Below are 19,540 nucleotides of genomic sequence, written 5' to 3'. Positions count from 1 at the left end.
CTGGATCTACCTTCCTCCAGGTGACCCTGCTTACAGAGGGGGGCCTCAACCCTGGGGAATGAATAACGATAGCCCTGAGCTATTTCAGGTGATCCACTGGTCCCAGTCTCCCTGCCAAGGATCAGCCATGGACATTTAATGTAATCTCAGGCAATAAGATATTGACACAGAGTGAGGTCTGCTAGGGAAGCATCTGAGAAAGGTTTTCCTCACCCAGGGAACTAAGCAGACATTCTTGACCTTTTGGATGCTATGCCTACTTCTTCCCTATTTCTGGAATGCTCTTCCTCCAGCTATCTATATGAGTAACTTGGTCAGTTTCCTCCAGTCTTGCTCACATCTCAGCTTCTTGAACATCTTTGAAAATTAACCCCCCTCTTTAAGCAGCAACCATGTCATGGTAATTCTACAAAGACACCCCCCACCACAAATCATGCCTCCAGTATAGCCTCCCACACTGAACCTGGGCTGACCTTGTGTTACAGATCAAAGGCAGATGTGATATGACAAGATCCAAGCCTAGATCAGAAGAAGCCTTGCAGCTTCTACCTTGGTCACTTGGAACACTTGGGGGGAACTGAGCTGCTGTGAAAGAAGTATGACTACCATAAGACTACTATGCTGTGAGGAGCTCTAAGCTAGCCATGTGAAGAAGCTGCATGCAAAGACAAAAATGCATGGCAAGCTCCCAGCTGTTGCCTCTATCCTATGTGAGGCACCAGATGTGAGCAGGCAAAACTACACAGGACATCCATTTCAGTCGAGCCATCAGATCAGTCTGGCTCCAGCTGCCATCTGACTGCAAAAAACACAAAAGACCTCAAACAAAAAGCACCCAGCTGAGCCCATAGTGATCACATACTACAGAATTAACATATTTAATATGCTTGTTTTATTGTCTGCCTCCCACCATGAGACAAGCTTCAGGAAAGCCAGTGACCTTGTCTGTTTTGTTTGCTACCATGTCCAAAGCACCGAAGAACAGTTCTTAGCTTGGGAAATATTTACTGAATGAACAAATGAATGAATGAATGAACAGAAACTCAAGTAGCCTTTCGTGAATATGTAGAGAGTTTACCTAAGGATTGCAGAGTGGAAAGATGGGAAGAATCTAAGTTCTAATAATGCCATTGTTCTCGTCAATTACCCAGTCCTCTACCCTGGTCTGTGCATTCCTGTTTAAGCCATTCTGTGCTGAGTTTTCCATTAGCTGTAGCAGAAAGAATTCCATCTGGCACCATGTCTTTCAGATCATTCTAATTTGGAGCCATAGGACTCAGATGTGACTGAACCAGAAGATGAACCCAAGTGGCACCCACCCTGACACTCTCATCACTCTTCTCATCACTGAGACTTTCCTACTGAGCAAAACCCCTAGTTTATAATATGTTCTTTCCTTAGTCCTTCTCCCAAGAGACCTTCTTGGTCTCCCTACAACAGGTTTCTGGAGAGCCACCAATATCTTAATGATGACTGTAACACTCTAAGTCCAGAACTGACTACAGCTTGAGCTTTGTCTCAGTCCCCTATGTCCCCATCCCACGAATTTGCCACACTTACCTGATTGTCTCAAACCGAAGCTGGAACAATGCTCCTCAAGCTGGGACCCCCACTACATAGTAAAAACCAAACAGTATGCATTTCACTCTTATTTGCAAAGAATTATTTAAAACTGGGAAAATAAGCAAGTAAACTGTCACTTTTTGGTTAATGCTTGTATCCAGAAATCACTTTGGCATGAAATTCAGTACAATATTTTTTAAGTGATTTACATTATGCTAGACAGACGCTATTGGGCAATAGGACAAAGATGTTCATGACACACACCCCCTTCAAGAAGGATGAACTACAAACAATACCATAAAAGCTCTGCTAGAGATTTGAGGGGGGAAAGTGATAGAAACAGGGAGACAGCAATTAATCTTGCCCCAGGGATGACATTTGAGCTTGAACTTGAACAGTGAGTAGTATTTCAACAGGTAGAGGAAAAAGCGGAAGAGTTTTCTAGGAAGAAAGGACAGTATAAGCTAAAGTTTGGAGGTTTAGGGAAATCTGAAATAATTCAAGGTAGTTGGAGTCTGGAATGAATGAGGCAGGGTGTGTGGCAGGGCGGGGGGCAGTAGTAGCAAAGGCAAAATAAGGAAGATCAAAGTAAATGACATGTATGTCATGAGGGGAAAGGAGACAATTAAACAGTTTCCTCAGATTCTCTTTTGACTTCTTATATTTGTTGCTCATAAGGAGACTCCATTACACTAACATGATTTTTACCTTTTTAAAGCGTATTTGGCCCAAGTAAACAAGGGACAGAAAGTTTTTAATGCAAAATATTCATTCAACCTGAAAGAGTATTGATGATTCCAGACCATTTAATGTTAACTATTTTAGAGTTCTACATTATTTCTCTTTGGTTGGGCAGAATATTTTTTTTCCTGCAGACTGAGAATATATTTTTAGTTTGTAACAGACTAATTGCTCCTGCTTGCATGCCAGCCTCCTGGGCATCGACAAGTTCAAGTTCAGTAGGTAGGAATCTGGCTTCTGAGAATGTCACCTAAGAGTCAAGGAATGCATGATTACACCTGTAATTACTTGAGAGGGATTCTGAAATCCTGGTGGGGTTGATGGGGCCACCAGATAACAGGGGTCAAGAATGTATAAGAGGTGAGGAATTCAGCTTGGAGCTGCAGTGGGGAGTTACAGTAAACAGGTTCTGAATATAAAAGGACAGGAATTCAAGTTGACAGTTGAGAAACCCACATCTCAGAAATGCAAACCTCACTTAAAGTCAAAGGCTCTTCAAAGTAGGACTTTACAATATATACACCAAGGCAAGAGCTAGGGTCTATTTACCTCTGTGGTCTGGAGCACAGGAGCTCTCAGATGGTTAGCATGCTTTCAGCAGTCAATAATAGCATGCCTGATTTAAGGGCCTTATATTTGTTTTTCCCAAACTCTTCTGGTCCTAAGAAACACCAGGGGTTCTTGATTACCTTGCTAATTCCAAAGCCCCCTGGCAAATCTAATTCAAGAGGCTGGGGAATTTACGTTTCAAACATGAACCTCAGTGGAATCGACATGTTTTGAAATGCTAGAGACATCTGATAATCTAACACAGTGGTTCCCAAACTTTAGCCTGCACCAGAATCACCTAGAGGGCTTATTAAACTACAGGCTAATCAGGGTTTCTGATTCACTTGTTGTGGTTGTTTAGTTGCTAAGTCCTGTCTGACTTTTGCGATCCCATGGACTGTAGGCCCCGAGGCTCCTTTGTCCATGGGATTTCCCAGGCAAGAGGACTGGAGTGGGTTGCCATTTCCTCCTCCAAGGGATCTGCCCGACCCAGAGATTGAACTCGCATTTCCTGCATTGGCACAGGGATTCTTTACCACTGAGCTATCAGGGAAGCCCTTTGATTCAGTAGGTTTGGAGTGAGTAAAGTCTGTGGTTTTGCATTTCTAGTTAAGTTCCTAGGGGATGCTGATACTGCTGTGCTTAGGAACCATTCTGTGTGAACCATTGGCCTAACACAACCAGAAGTCTAAAGGTCATGAGATTTGGGGCTGTTTAACTCAGCAGTTACACTGTATTAGGACTACAATTCAACTTCTCTGCGAATCTCTTGGCTTTCTCCTCGGGATTCCAAGATGGCTTCCCATTGCACCAAGCAATGTATCCTCAGACAACAATATTTAAGGTAGAAAAGGAGTAAGATACAAGGATAACTCCACCTGGGGTGTGTGTGGCTGTGTTGGAGCAGAAATAATTTCCCAGAAGCACCCTAGCATACTTCCCCTTATGTGTCAGCCAGAATTGGGTCTCTCTGTACCCGCTTTATACCAGGCACCCACTATAAGGGATCTACTATGATTGGATTAGACCTGACTTTAACCATTCCTCTAGCACTGGGTCCATTGATGCCCACTATCTGATCATCACTGAGCTTCTTTACTTAGGAATAAGAAGTGTGAATAGCTGTTAGGTAGGCAAATAGCTGGGAACATCACAAAGGGTTTCTGACACTAATGTGATGATAGGTGGATTCAGGGTTGAAAATATTAATACGGATGCTGGTAAGTAACAGATGCTACTAACTTTGTTATCACTGTTTGCAACAGACTTGTAGACTCATGAAGAATTTGGGTCTGCATATTGCAGGGCAAGTATCCTTTCAAAGCTCACTGTATACATGTAGTCATCTTGCTTTTATTATACCTGCTTAGGGAATTGCAAGCTGTCCCTTCAGGTAATGAAATTTAGACAAGTTGGAACCTGTATAACAGCAAATCAATACTGAAGTTATAGGTAAAGCCTGTACTTGTAGAGACTAACACATAGGGTAGAAAGGCTTCGTGACCAAAATGTAACAAATTCCACATGTATGGGTATCCAGTGTAGAGAGCACACAGTGTACAGTGGTGTGCCTTTTTATATGTTTGCCTCTCTCTTCATTCATCTAGAATAGTGTATTTTTTGGTTAATAAACACATAGCTCAGCCATGCCCCGTGTGCCCATGGCCAGTGTTAAGTGGAAAGCCAGGTTGTTTATATGGGCCTCACGTCATCCAGATGCTTCATTGACAAATGCGTAAAAGGAGAGACCTTTTCCAGAGAGACGAATTATAAGGAAAATTTCCTAAGTCTTCTACATTTCTTGGGTAGTGGAAGCCAGTGACTAATGCGAGATGATCTCCTGTTTTGGTTTTGTTTCCTTTCAAGAACTAGCTTTTGTTCAGAAAATGAATAACTTTGGAAAGAGGAGCTAAGCTGACAAATACGCTTTCTGTTGGCTAGTATTAAAACCGCATGTTCTTTTCTCTTCCACCCATGATTTAGTGGTAAGGTTGCCCTTTGCATAGCGAAACCGATGTCTGCCACGTTTGTAAGCCTCATCTGGCCTGACAGGGTCATTGGTTTCAATGCCACCGGCTTGTGTCCAGAGACCCAGAAACAGAGTTTCAAAGATTGTGGTCTCTTGAGCTGGCACCCCATTCCGTAATCACTAAGTTATGGTTGCCCTGGCCTTGTCCCCGAGAAGCCCAGACAGAGATGAAGGAACTCCACTACAATCCAGATCCACAGGGACAGCGCCTTCCCTGGGACAGATGACAGTTGTACACAGGGCAGAGTTGTGCATGATAAACAAAACAAGGGACGTTTCCAGAGTGCTGTAGAACCACTGATAATTTAAGTACACTGAAACCATCAGCACGATTAACGTGACAGCATTCCCCCCTACCCCCACCCCCCACTCCCTTTAGTGGTGCAAATTTTGATTTTTTTTCTTCTGGGTTCACTGCCTGGAAAATAACAGAAGACTTTTGAGAGCCTCCGCCGGTAGGGGGTGCATTTACCATGCGTGCATTGGGTCTCCTCCGGCACTGTGCCCTGAGGCTGCATGCTCTATACATTTGTCACCCTCACACACCAGGGTGTGACTGCTTACACACAGTTGACTGTCTTCTCAGATGGAAGCAGGCAATGGTTCGCCAGCAACTTTGGGTTGTTGTTGTTTTTGAGAACCATGCAACTAACAGATGTTTGTTGTTGGCTCCATATCTACATTCTTTGAAAGCTGGAGAATCAAATTGCTGACATTCAGACAACACTAATTCCCATATCCAGGGAGCCTAATTTGCCGTCCCTGAGATCCTGATTCCTGGCGTTCACGGGTTTAAAAACCATTTCAGTGACACAATATAAGAATGGGCTTGGGAGATGCAGTGCTGTCTCCACTAAAGATAATCACATTTTATAAACATCTGCGTCATTACTGGTATGATTCATCTCGAAGCTGTATACAGCTGTGTTTCCAGTTTCAATTAACAATCCCTTAATTGCATATCCATCTCATGTTACTAATTTAGTTAATTTATTCATAATTAAGAGTATTCTGTTTTCTACCAAGGTTTGTCGAGCTCAGAACATTATAAAGAGAAATATTTTAAGGAAGCATCTCCAAGGAATTTTGTTTCTTATAATCACATCACCGTAAAATGTCATTCACACGCCCAAAGGAAGATGAATTGCTGAGGGACTTTTTTTTTTTCCAGTAAAATAAGAAGCATGGGAAGCTGCAGTGTGTTGTGCTTTTAAACCAAGTTAAATGCTATGTATTTTGTTCTTTTCTTTCTCCTTTCCTGACATCCTCTCAAAAAAATTATCATTTGATTTGGGTTATTATTTAAGTATCACAGCAAATCCAGTTGCCAGTGCAGATAAAACTGTCATTACCCTATCAGGTAATGGTGTCTCTTAAAATCTAAGCTATAAAATCTGTACATTTCAGAGGACATTAAGATCACAAGTTTGAAAATTGCCAAAGTCTAAGCAAGTGGAATGCGTCTTTGTGGAAAATGGGAGACAGATGATAACATGATCCCCAGCCATTAATTCATTTTAGTTTGACCTTTTCTAGAAAAAATGCATATACCTTTGCAGCCAGGGTCTTGCCTGGGTTACTCTATGTGTCAATGTGTCAGTAAAAGCAGCAGTAACAAAACGTGCAAGTTACTCACTTTGTTCGTTGTCCAAGAACTGCCACTTAGAGCCTTGACCTATCCTTGTGCTTAAAAAGAAGGTCTCATAACTGTTGTGTTGTTGTTCAGTCACTGTCATGTCTGACTCTTTTCGACCCCATGGACTGCAGCACGCCAGGCTTCCCTGTCTTTCACCATCTCCCTGAGCTTGCTCAAACTCATGTCCATTGAGTTGGTGATGCCATCCAAACATCTCATCTGTCGCCCTCTTCTGCCCCTGTTCCCAGTCTCTCTCAGCATCAGGGTCTTTTCTAATGAGTTGGCTCTTCGTAACTGTTGAGTAGTCTGTAAATTTTACACAATAGAAATAACAAACCATCTTTTGATTTGCATGAATTCAACTGAAAGAAAAATCCACCACTCCTTACCCCTCTTCCCACTCTGCTAGTTTCCTTGACTGTCAAGAAACCTTGCATATTATTCACATATTCTTCCACGAGTTTAATCATTTGTTACCTATTTTATTGCCCCATGACTACATGCCTAGCATTGTGCTAGATCCTGGGAGTTACATGATGATCACAAAGAGTGGTGATTTCTACCTTCATGGAGTTTTCAATCTAAAGAATCAGACATAACTCAAATAATCATCTGAGTAAAAGTGCATTGCTTAGGGAAGCCAAGGAGATACAGTATATGATTAATAATGCCATCTATTTTTATAGCCACCTTACAAGACATACAGGGTTCCCAGGTGGCTCAGGGGTAAAGAATCTGCCTGCCAGTGCAGGAGATGTGGGTTCAATATCTGGCTTGGGAAGATCCCCTGGTGGAGGAAATGGCAACCCACTCCAGTATTCTTGCCTGGAAAGTCACATGGCCAGAGGAGCCTGGTGGGCTATATAGCCCATGGGGTCACAAAAGACTCAGATATGACTTAGCGACTAAACAATAAATAACAAAAATAAGGTATACAGATGATTCTCAGTTAATGACAGGTCTTGGAGCAATGTTTTTGTTTTCCTGTAATTAGTTTCAGTTTGTGACAAAGTTTAAGTTGTTTTTTCACTAGAAGCAGAAAGCACTAAGTGTCAGAAGGAGCTGATATAGTTGATTCAAAACATACATTTCCAAGTAACTGGTGGGAGGAGGAGCTAAGATTGCGGAGGAATAGGACGGGAAGACCACTTTCTCCCCTACAAATTCATCGAAAGAACATTTGAACGCTGAGCAAACTTCACAAAACAACTTCTGATTGCTAGCAGAAGACATCAGACACCCAGAAAAGCAGCCCATCATCTTCAAAAGAGGACAACTGAACAAGCGAACCTGAACAAGAGACCACCTCCACCCTCCTGTGTCAGGGCGGAAATTAGACACTGAAGAGACCTGCAAACAGAAGCCAAATCAACAAAGGGAACGGCTTCAGAAGGGACCGGTGCAACAGATTAAAATCCCTGTAGGTAACACTGACTACACTGGAAGGGGCCTAGAGATAGCGAGAAGTGTAAGCTGGAATGAGGAGCTATCTGAAACTGAACTGAACCCACACTGACCGCAACAGCTCCAGAGAAATTCCTAGGTATATTTTTACTCTTTTTTGTTTTAATTAAAAAAATTTTTTTTCTTTTCTTTTTTTTAAATTTTCTCTCTTTTTTTTCTTTTAAAATTCCCTATTACTCCTCCATACTCCTTAACTTTCATTTTCATTTTCATATATTTTTTACTATTTTTTTAATTAGAAAAAAATTGTTTTTTGTTTTTTTTTCTATTATTTTCTTTTAAAGTCCTCTATTACTCCTCTATTACTCCTTAATTTTCATTTTCATTTCACTATAACCTTGCAAAAAGAAAAAAAAGAAGAGGCCCTATTTTTAAACCGAACTTCATATATATTTCTAAAATTTTTTGTTTTTGTTTTTAATATTGTATTTTTAAGAGTCTAACCTCTACTCTAGATTTTTGATCTTTGTTTTTCAGTATTTGATATCAATATTGGACATTTAAGAATCCAATATTCAGTACCCATTTTACTCAGGAGTGTGTGGATTACTCTCTCCCACTTTTGACTCTCTGTTTTCTACCTCAGAACACCTCTATTTCCTCCTTTCCCCTTCTCTTCCCAATCCAATTCTGTGAATCTCTGTGGGTATCTGGGCTATGGAGAACACTTTGAGAACAGAGAACTGTGTAGATCTGTCTCTCTCCTCTTGAGTCCCCCCTTTTCTCCTCCTGCTCATCTCTATCTCCCTCCTCCCTCTCCTCCTCTTCATGTAACTCTGTGGACCTCTCTGGGGGTCCCTCACTGTGGAGAATCTTTTCACTATTAACCTAGAAGTTTTATTATCAGTGTAGTATAGTTGGAGAAGTCTTGAGACTACTGGAAAAATAAGACTGAAATCCAGAGGCAGGAGACTTAAGCCCCAAACCTGAGAACACCAGAAATCTCCTGACTACAGGGAACATTAAGGAATAAGAGACCATCCAAAAGCCTCCATGCTACACTGAAACCAACCACCACCCAAGAGCCAATAAGTTCCAGAGCAAGACATACCACGCAAATTCTCCAGCAACGCAGGAACATAGCCCTGAGTGTCAACATACAGGCTGCCCAAAGTCACACCTAACACATAGACCCATCTCAAAACTCACTACTGGACACTCCATTGCACTCCAGAGAGAAGAAATCCAGTTCCACGCACCAGAACACCAACGCAAGCTTCCCTAACCAGGAAACCTTGACAAGCCAATCGTCCAGCCTCACCCACTGGGTGAAACCTCCACAATAAAAAGGAACCACAGACCACCAGAATACAGAAAGCCCACTCCAGACACAGCAATCTAAACCAGATGAGAAGGCAGAGAAATACCCAACAGGTAAAGGAACGTGAAAAATGCCCACCAAGTCAAACAAAAGAGGAGGAGATAGGGAATCTACCTGAAAAAGAATTTAGAATAATGGTTATAAAAATGATCCAAAACCTTGAAAACAAAATGGAGTTAAAGATAAATAGCCTGCAGACAAAGATTAAGAAGATGCAAGAAATGTTAAATAAGGACCTAGAAGAAATAAAAAAGAGTCAATTAAAAATGAATAATGCAATAAATGAGATCAAAAACACTCTGGAGGGAACCAACAGTAGAATAACGGAGACAGAAGATAGGATAAGTGAGGTAGAAGATAAAATGGTGGAAATAAATGAAGCAGAGAGGAAAAAAGAAAAAAGAATCAAAAGAATTGATGATAAACTCAGAGACCTCTGGGACAATGTGAAACACCCCAACATTTGAATCATAGGAGTCCCAGAAGAAGACAAAAAGAAAGGCCATGAGAAAATACTGGAGGAGATAATAGCTGAAAACTTCCCTAAAATGGGGAAGGAAATAGTTACACAGATCCAAGAAACCCAGAGAGTCCCACACAGGATAAATCCAAGGTGAAACACCCCAAGACACATATTAATCAAATTAACAAAGATCAAACCCAAAGAACAAATATTAAAAGCAGCAAGGGAGAAACAACAAATAGCACACAAAGGGATTCCCATGAGGATAACAGCTGATCTATCAATAGAAACCCTTCAGGCCAGAAGGGAATGGCAGGACATAGTTAAAGTAATGAAATAGAATACAACCTAAATTACTGTACCCAGCAAGGATCTCATTCAGATATGAAGGAGAATTCAAAAGCTTTACAGACAAGCAAAAGCTGAGAGAATTCAGCACCACCAAAGCAGCTTTTCAACAAATGCTAAAGGAGCTTCTCTAGACAGGAAACACAAAAAGGTTGTATAAACGTGAACCCAAAACAACAAAGTAAATGGCAACGGGACCATACCTATCAATAATTACCTTAAATGTAAATGGGTTGAATGCCCCAACCAAAAGACAAAGACTGGCTGAATGGATCCAAGTAACTGGTGGCAGGAAAATGTGATCGTGTATGTATTTTATCCTAGCTCTTTTAATTCTGAACTCCTCTATTGTTCTAAAATTTTAATTTGTGTATCTAAAAGGGAAGACACAAGAACAGATAGAAGTGTCCCGAAGTATCATGAGCAAAGGTTCATTTATTTTTACCATTTAGCTATTGGCTATCAACAATAACTTAAAATTTAGTCATGGTGGAGAGGTAAATTTTTAAATATTTCTTGAAGTCTCACTTTATCCCTATCTCCATAATGTTTTTTTTTGTCCTACGTGTTGCAGGTTTATTTGTCCATTTAACATCTTAAATTTGAACTAAACAGAATAGGAGTTTAAAACAGCTATGCATTTCTCATAGTTGGTGACAATTTTAAGTAACACTCCAACCTATTATACAGGTCTATGGTCTTTAAGATAAGTGTTTCCTCAACTCATTGAAGAATAAAGACTTTTTGAAGTCGGAAAAGACTAGAGACTGACTAAGCCAAACTCTTTAATTATAAATTAGGAAATAGATTCTAGATGACTTAGCCACACTATTCTTATTTTTTAAAAGCAAGACCAGAACTCAGACCCAATTCAATGTTGTTTTCACTATACTATGTTTTTTTCCTTATGGAAAACAAAGGTATAGATAGCTTGTTCAAAAATTTATGCTGTTTATCTGAAAGGCAAACATGCCTGCTTATATCATATTTTGTCATTTTGCAATAATATATTGGAGTATAGTTGATTTACAATGTTATGTATGTTTTGGGTATACAGCAAAATGACTCTATTATACATATACATATATCCATTTTTTCAGATTCTTTTCCCATATAAGTTATTACAGAATATTGAATAGCATTCCTTGTGCTGTACAGTAGGTCCTTGTTGATTATCTATTTTATATATAGTGTGTGTGAAAGTGTTATTTGCTCAGTAGCATCTGACTCTTCGTGACCCATGGACTGGAGCTCACCAGGCCTCTCTGTCCATGGGATTTCCCAGGCAATAATTCTGGAGTGGGTTGCCATTTCCTTCTCCAGGGGATCTTCCCAACCCAGGGATCGAATACGTGTCTCCTACATTGGCAGGTGGATTCTTTACCACTGAGCTACCAGGGAAGTCCTTATATATACTAGTGTATATATGTTAACCACAAACTCCTAATTTATCCTGCCCCCTCTCTTTCCCCTTTGGTAACCATAAATTTGTTTTCTACATCTGTGAGTCTGTTTCTGTTTTGTAAATAAATCCATTTGTATCATTTTTTTTTAAATTCCACATGTAAGTTATATCATATGATGTATGTCTTTGTCTGATTTACTTAGTATAAAATCTATGTCCACCCATGTTGCTGCAAATTGCATTATTTCATTCTTTTTATGGCTGAGTAATACTCCTTTTTAATGGCTAATATGTACCATATCTTCTTCATCCATTCCTCTCTTAATGGATTTTTAGATTGTTTCCATATCCTGGCTATTATAAATATTGCTACAATGAACATTGTGTCTTTATGAATTATGTTTGTCTCCACATATGTGCCCAGGAGTGGAATTGCAGAACCATATGGTAGCTCTCATTTTAGTTTTAAAGAAACCTCCATACTGTTCTCCATAGTGGCTGTATCGGTTTACATTCCCACTAAATGTGTCGGAGGGTTCTCTTTTCTCCACACCCTCTCCAGCGTTTACTGTTTGTAGATTTTTTGATGATGGCCATTCTGAGTGGTGTGATGTGATACCCTATAGCATTTTTGATTTGCATTTCTCTAATAATTAGTGGTGTTGAGCATATTTTTATGTAGTTTTGGCCATCTGTGTGTTTTCTTTGGAGAATTTTCCATTTAGATCTGCTTGGGGCACTTTTTCTGATGAGATCTTTAATTTAATTGTACTTGAATCTGTTTATCTAAACACACTGATATCTGCATATAATAATTGCTAGAAATATAGATTTTTAAAGTACATATGATTTTCACTATTGTATGACATTTTTCTTTAATGAAACTCATCCGGAAAAGATAACCATGTTTAAATAAATTCTCTCATTTTTTTCAGAAATCATGGACTAAAAGTGTGACATTTAGTCTTTATATCTCTCATTTGCTTGTTTCATTTCAATGCTTATTTTACCCTCTATGATTTTGTGGTTTTATAAAGCATTTTTGTTTATTCACCCCCCAAAAAAGTCCCCTTGAGAAAGTCAGTATAACTTATTCTGAGAAACAGCTGGGCATTTTTTTGTGATCTCTTCAAAGGGAGGGAAACTGAAAGGCCCCTCAAATACCAACTCTGCTCCATAGCATGATGCAGTTTCTTCACAGAGCAGTCAGAATAGTAATATTTGCCTTCTACTCAGCTATTTCACAACATTAACAGAGTTCAAGGATTCATGTGTTAATGTGGCACTGCGGTCAACACAAGGAATGGCAACTGAGATGAAACTTGATTTGAATCCTTGGATTTCAGGTGGTACTGGATGGGAGCAGAGTACTGATTTCAGGTTGACATAACAAAGAGAAGTCAGTTGCTGGCTGCATCCAGAGGACTCTTGTTAGACAGTGTGCCTTGGATGGATAGGAAGAAGGTCCCTGCCCTCATGGAGCCTTAGAATTCAGCACCAGAGATGGGTTGCACATCTTATTGCATAATTATTTCATTCTAGTATTTTCTTTTTTTTTTACTGCGCAATTTACTACTCAATTGCTGTGCGTGGGCTTTTTCTAGTTGCAGCGAGTGGAGACTACTCTCTAGTTGCAGTGTGTGGGCTTCTCATTATGGTGGTTTCTCATTGCAGAGCACAGGCTCTAGAGTGCGCGGGCATCAGCAGTTGTGGTGCTTGGGCTTAGTTGTCCCACAGCATGTGGGATCTTCCCGGATCAGGGATTGAACCCATGTCCCCTGCATTAGCAAGCAGATCTGCCACTGGACTACCAGGGAAGTCCTTATTCCAGTTTTAATAAGTACTGGAAAGGAGAAAAACAAAATGCTAAGAGAGAATAATGCAGGGACCTGACTTGGTCTGCTAGGTCAGGAAGATTCCCCAGGAAGTGATATTCTAGACACACACACACACACACACACACACACATGAATACATGCAGAATATATTCTGAGTGACTCTCATCAATGCAATTTTTACTATAGGTTATGGTCAAAGTTTGGAAACTATTCTCATAATTCCAGGGAGAGTAGGAATCATGTGGCCTGTTTATCACATGCCTCCCCCAGTAGTGTCTAGTAAAGAAATCAGTGTTGATAACTGATATCATCTCAGTTTTCATGAAAAGCAGAAGGCCTTGCATTCACTGGAGGAGAGCTAAGCATCTGAAATATTGTCATGAAAGTGTGCACAGGGCCCGCACCTGGTATTGAAGGCAATCACAGCACTTCTCTTTGGATAAACTAAGAATTAAATGTCAGTGGAATCATTTGTGGATCATATTCTCATGCTTTTGTAAATAAAGAGAGGAAGGACAACAGATATAAATGGGGACGTGTAAGTGTAAGACTCTGTGTGTATGTATAAACTACGTTTTGCTTATCCATTCGTGTGTCCATGAGCACTTGAATTGCTTCCCAGGTTTTAGCTATTGTGAGTAATGCTGTAATGAATGAAAGTATAAAATAGCTCTTCAAGACTCTGCTTTTAATTCTTTTGGATATATACCCAGAAATTGGATTTCTGGATGATAATCATAATTCTATTTTTAATTTTTTGATGATCTGCCATACTGCTTTCCAGGGCTTCCCTGATGGCTCAGATAGTAAAGAATCTCTCTACAATGCAGGAGACCTGGGTTTGATCCCTGGGTTGGGAAGATCCCCTGGAGGAGGGCATGGCAACTCACTCTAGTATTCTTGCTTGGAGAATTCCATGGACAGAGAAGCCTGGCTGGCTACAGTCCATGGGGTCCCAAAGAGTTGGATACAGCTGAGCAACTAACAGTTTCACTTTCATGTTGTTTTCCATAGCGACTATACCATTTTATGTTCCCACCTACAGCCCACAGGAGTTTAAATTTTTCCACATTCTCACCAACACTTGTTATTTTTTGAATCTTCGATGTTGCTGCTGCTGCTGCTGCTACTAAGTCACTACAGCTGTGTCCGACTCTGTGCGACCCCATAGAAGGCAGCCCACCAGGCTCCCCTGTCCCTGGGATGCTCCAGGCAAGAACACTGGAGTGGGTTGCCATTTCCTTCTCCAATGCATGAAAGTGAAAAGTGAAAGTGAAGTCGCTCAGTCGTGTCCAACTCTTAGCAACCCCATGGACTGCAGCCTACCAGGCTCCACCATCTTTGATGTTAGCCGTCCTTTAAACAGGAAGGAAATTCTGACATACGCTACAAACATGGATGAAACTTGAGTACATTCTGCTAAATGAAATAAGCCAGCCACAGAAAAGACATATGATTCTACTTGTGAGAGTTACCTAGAGCAGTCAAAATCATAGAGCTAGAAAGTAGAGTGGTGGTTACCAGGGGCTTGGGGAGGAGTTATTATTGCTCAGTGGGTAAAGAGTTTCAGTCTTACAAGATGAAGAGAGTTAAGGATATGGACAAGGGGTAATGTTTGCACAACATTAGGAATATATTTAATACCACCAAAGTGTATGTGGTTAGGATGGCAAATTTTATGTGTATTTTCACCACAGTAAGAGCAATTAAATAAAACGTGTAGAAGCCTTTTAGTTTTTAACCAGTGAAACACTGAAGAGAATTCTTGATACTGATACACAAGGAGTCAGGTGGCCCTCGAGCAGTTAAGTAACTTCTGTGAAATTGACAAGACAACTCCCTTCTTGTCATTCTCACCCCTTCAACCTGTCTGTTACTCTTACATCTAATTGCCAGGTACTGTGGTCACCTCAGTATATACTCAGTATACTTTATTTGCAAGCCAGGCTTTTTTTTCCCCTAGAGGTCTCTGTAGAAACAAATTGTAATAACATTTTTGCTGTATTAGCTATAGATAATTATATCATAGTATTATAAGGAACTACCATCTATCTAATTATTTAAGATACGGAAGACCTCCTTCCACTATGGCCCTTAGTACTTTTATAAAGATTTTTAAGATTTTTTTTAATATGGATCATTTTTAAAGTCTTTATTGAATTTGTTACAATATTGTTGCTGTGTTATGTTTTGTTTTGTTTTTTTTTGGCCTTGAAGCATCTGGGATCTTAGTTCCCAGACCAGGGATCAAACCCACACCCCCTGCACTGAAAGGCAAAGTCTTAACCACTGGACCTCCAAGGAAGTCCCTGACAGTCCTTAGTACTTCTGCATTCAAACTTTGAGTGAAACAGGATTTGAGAAATTATAGGCTTGGTGAGTTCTCAGGCATTAACTCAAGAAGGAAGCCTTTATCCCAATCACCTACACTTAACCCAGCACTTACCCCATTAATTTCTAATGTTGCTTGGAACAAATTAACATTCCTGGGATGCAAGCTCACTGAAAGAGCCCTGGAGAGTGAGACAGTTCCTGGCTCTTCGCACTGACAAAGTTAAAAGCCTGTGCGGTAACTCGGACCCCTGCTTCCTCTCAGTATGTCTTTGAATAAGTTGAAGAGTAGCTAAAAGTAGAGCACTATTAGTTGAAAGCTTAAAAAAAAAGAAAACCCGGTTTATTTCCGTCTCTTTCTTACTAAGACCCCTCTTGTGATTGGGAAGTGAGTTGCGGAAATCACCTAGAGGTATTTAAGAGTTGCAGAAAAGATTCCTTGACCCCAAATATTTACCCATTTGCCACTCTGCGTTGGCACCATGCCTCAAATGCCACCTGCTGTGAACTGACCTAAATCAAAATTCGGTCCTCTAGGCATCTTGGAGTTTCTTTTGTAAATCATGGAGATTCACAGGAAAGTTTGAAGTGGGTGAGGGGTGGCTGCCTCCTCACAATCTCAGACTGAAGTCTTCTATAGGAGAGGGGAAAGAATTCTTCTCCCTGCCTTCTAGGTTCTTAGCTGAGAACCTCCTGTCCTAAAAGACATTAACAGGAGAAAAACAAACAGAAGTTTAATAACATGTGTTCTTCCCTATATACATGGGAGAGATCTGAGAATATTGAGCAGCTCACCAAGATGAGCAGAGCCACTACCTTAAATACCATCTCCTGCTCAAAATGAAGGAAGATGAAGGTGGCACAGGGGAGGCTAGTTATGGGAGGTTATCCAGAAAAACAAAGGATCCAATCCCTATGCCAAAAAGTCATATTTTGAGATGGCATATTCTCCTCCCCTTCAGAGCCTATGAGGCGCTTCCATGATACACCAGTCTTCCACAGCACACACACACTGGTAATATTGATAGGTGTGTTAACAAAGACCACCACAGTTCATAGAGATATATCATAGTTATAGTCTTTGGGCATTAGTCTTTTATCTGTGATGAGGGTTGCACTCTGCTGGAGTGTAAATTCTTAATTAAGGTAACCAGTTGCCTCTAGAGTTTGACGCTTGCACTAACCGAATAGGCAGAATGTCATACTGTCTATGTTGAAGCATTTAAAATTTATTACAGAGGTTGTAACACCACCACTTAACTTAAATTCTAATAGTGGCCCTTTAAGCATGCAAAACATCCCTTTGAGATAGGGTGACCCCATTCATTGATCAATCAATATACCTTTTTAAAAAAAATTTTGGCTGGAGGATAATTGCTTTGCCATGTTGTGTTAGTTTCTGCTGTACAACCAAATGACTCAGCTCTAAGTATGCATATATACCCTCTTGAACCTCCCTCCCACCCCTCATCCCGCCCCTCTTGGACATCACAGAGCCTGAGCTGAGCTCCCTGTGCCATACAACAGCTTCCCACTAGCTATCTGTTTTACACGTGGTCGTGTAGTCATGTGCTCCTCTCTCAATTCGTCCCAGCCAATAGGTGGGCGGGGGGTGAGGGGGTTCGGTCGGGAGGCAGGATAGGGTGACTCAAAGCATCAGCATTTGTTAAAGCTTCCCAAGCAATAAGAAAGTGCAGTCAGCTTTGCGACCCTTTACAGGAAAGGAATGGAAGGAAGGAAGGGTGGCCTTATAAAAAGCGAAACCAGGAATAGAAAGGGATATTGAGATGTTAAATGTGTCTACAAGGAACTTTCCCTCCATCATAATTGAGACCCAGATTTTGATTATGATGGCGAGTTGGAAAAAGTCTCCTTCCAACTTGCCAGTCTCTACTGGAACCAGAAGTGTTACCTAACTGGGTTCATTTGCTCAGCACGCAGCAAACCAAAGTCTGAGATGCTGAGATTTGCAGCAGAGAAAAGATTTATTCAAAAGGCAGCCAAGTGAGGAGTTGGAAGAGTAAGTCTCAGACCAGCCTTCCCCAAAGGTGAGGGTGTTGCAGTATTTATGGGATAAAACCGCAGGGGGATTTGAGGAAGGAGGAGCGGTGATTGGAGGCACGAAAAAGGTGATGTAATGGGTGTTCTGTGCTGGTGGATCTTAGATACACTTCTTCATGGGATACACGTTCTGAAGATGGTGGTGTGAAGCCTGATCCAGGGTAGAGTTTCTGGCCTTCTGATGTCAAAAAGCCATCCATCTGACACCCGAGCAGGCCCAGTTGAATAGTCACTGGTTTCAACTGGTTTGAACTGGCAAGACTACCTCCATGTCCCTAGAAAACAATTTAAGCAACCATGACTAGAATAACCCAGACACCAGAGGTGTTACCTAAAGGGGGTGGTTAAGGAATCTTGTGTATATTGTCTATGATTCATGAAGCTTGGAGAGAGTACAGTTTGCAAGAACAATTGAAGCAAGCTTGGTCAATGAAGGCTGGTTACAGGATATTATTTATTAAGCAAGTTATAGTTTAGGGGATCTAACTGATGACCACTCGCAGTTTCAAAAGGAATCTGAGAGAAGAGGTCAGAAGACTTTTGAAAGACTCCAGCCTGCACCTGACACCCCTCTTGACTCCATAAGAATCTTTGTTTCTTAAAGAAACATTTGCCTAATGAACTTTCAGGGATCTAGGGGATAGATTGGGGTAAATAAAGAATATGTTCTCTTCAGATGGCTGAATACCGTCTCCTGCAGGGCAGTTAAAATGACACCTGGCAGAGTCAAATATGTTCTGAGAGGAAAGAAATGAGACGAGCCTGCTGTTGGTAGACCAGCTTTGATCAATGTGTTTTCATCTTGCGTGTGCATAATAAGGGCTTCCCAGGGGGTGCAGTGGTAAGGAATCCGCCCGACAATGCAGGAGACAGGAGTGTCTCGGCTTCGATCCCTGGGTCGGGAAGATCCCCTGGAGATGGAATGGCAACCCAGTCAGGTATTCTTGCCTGGAGAATCCCATGGACAGAGGAGACTGGCAGGCTATAGTCCACGGGGTTGCAAAGAACTGGACACGGCTGAGCACACAGCACAACAGCAGGCATAATAAATGCGGGGATTAAAAGATGAATGTTCTTAGTCCCTGGGGAGTAACTTGCCTGGGAAACCCAGCCAGGGTCATCTGCATTGGCTTTTTGCTACCAGGGAGTTTGGCCCCAATACCAGGAAGCCTGAATTCTGAATTGTTTCTCTTAAAAAGAATGCCTTTCAGAGATGCCATGAGGAAATCAGTAATGTTTAGAAAACGATAGCACAGAATTGTTCTAACCAGAGTACACCTTGTTCCTGAAATTAATTACCCAGAGCCTTAAAACAGTTCCTACCTTTTGCCGGTAGAAACCCTTTGAAACTATATTTGTCTGTGGTATTCACTGAAGCGCCTTAGATATAAAGAAAGTTATTTTCAGAGGAATTTTGAGCTAGGTTGTGTATGCGTGTATGCATACTTAGTGTCTATTGGTTTTCCCTAAGGATTGTAGAAATCCCATTAACATACCAACTTCTTAAATAGTTACTGAAACTCCAGCTTTTCATACTTTCTTTTATAATATTTGGATGCATTTAGGTGAACTTGCAGCATTTTAATTATATCTGTATCAGATGAGCAGAAGAAATGTAAAAGGGTCTGGGGAGAGATTTAATTTTAGATAGAGGCATAATTAACAGCATTTGGAAAAACGAGTGGAACTTTAATTAAATGTCTCTACATTAATTTAGTCATTTAATTGAAAATGTATTGGGATAGCCCTTACAATTTATCACTCTCACACTTTGAGAGAAAAGAATTTTAA

General features: G+C 40.7%; 1 protein-coding gene across 7 annotated transcripts in view; it reads left to right on the top strand.

Moving 5' to 3' along the window:
• The window catches only part of DMD (dystrophin), a 2,261,655-nt gene that overhangs the window by 1,935,414 nt on the left and 306,701 nt on the right, over positions 1-19,540 (top strand). The gene's annotated exons all lie outside the window — the stretch shown is intronic.

This window comes from Odocoileus virginianus, chromosome X (assembly GCF_023699985.2).
Source record: "Odocoileus virginianus isolate 20LAN1187 ecotype Illinois chromosome X, Ovbor_1.2, whole genome shotgun sequence".
NCBI lineage: Eukaryota > Metazoa > Chordata > Mammalia > Artiodactyla > Cervidae > Odocoileus > Odocoileus virginianus.
Note: the sequence above shows the minus strand (reverse complement) of the source record. Positions and strands in the feature narration are given on the sequence as shown.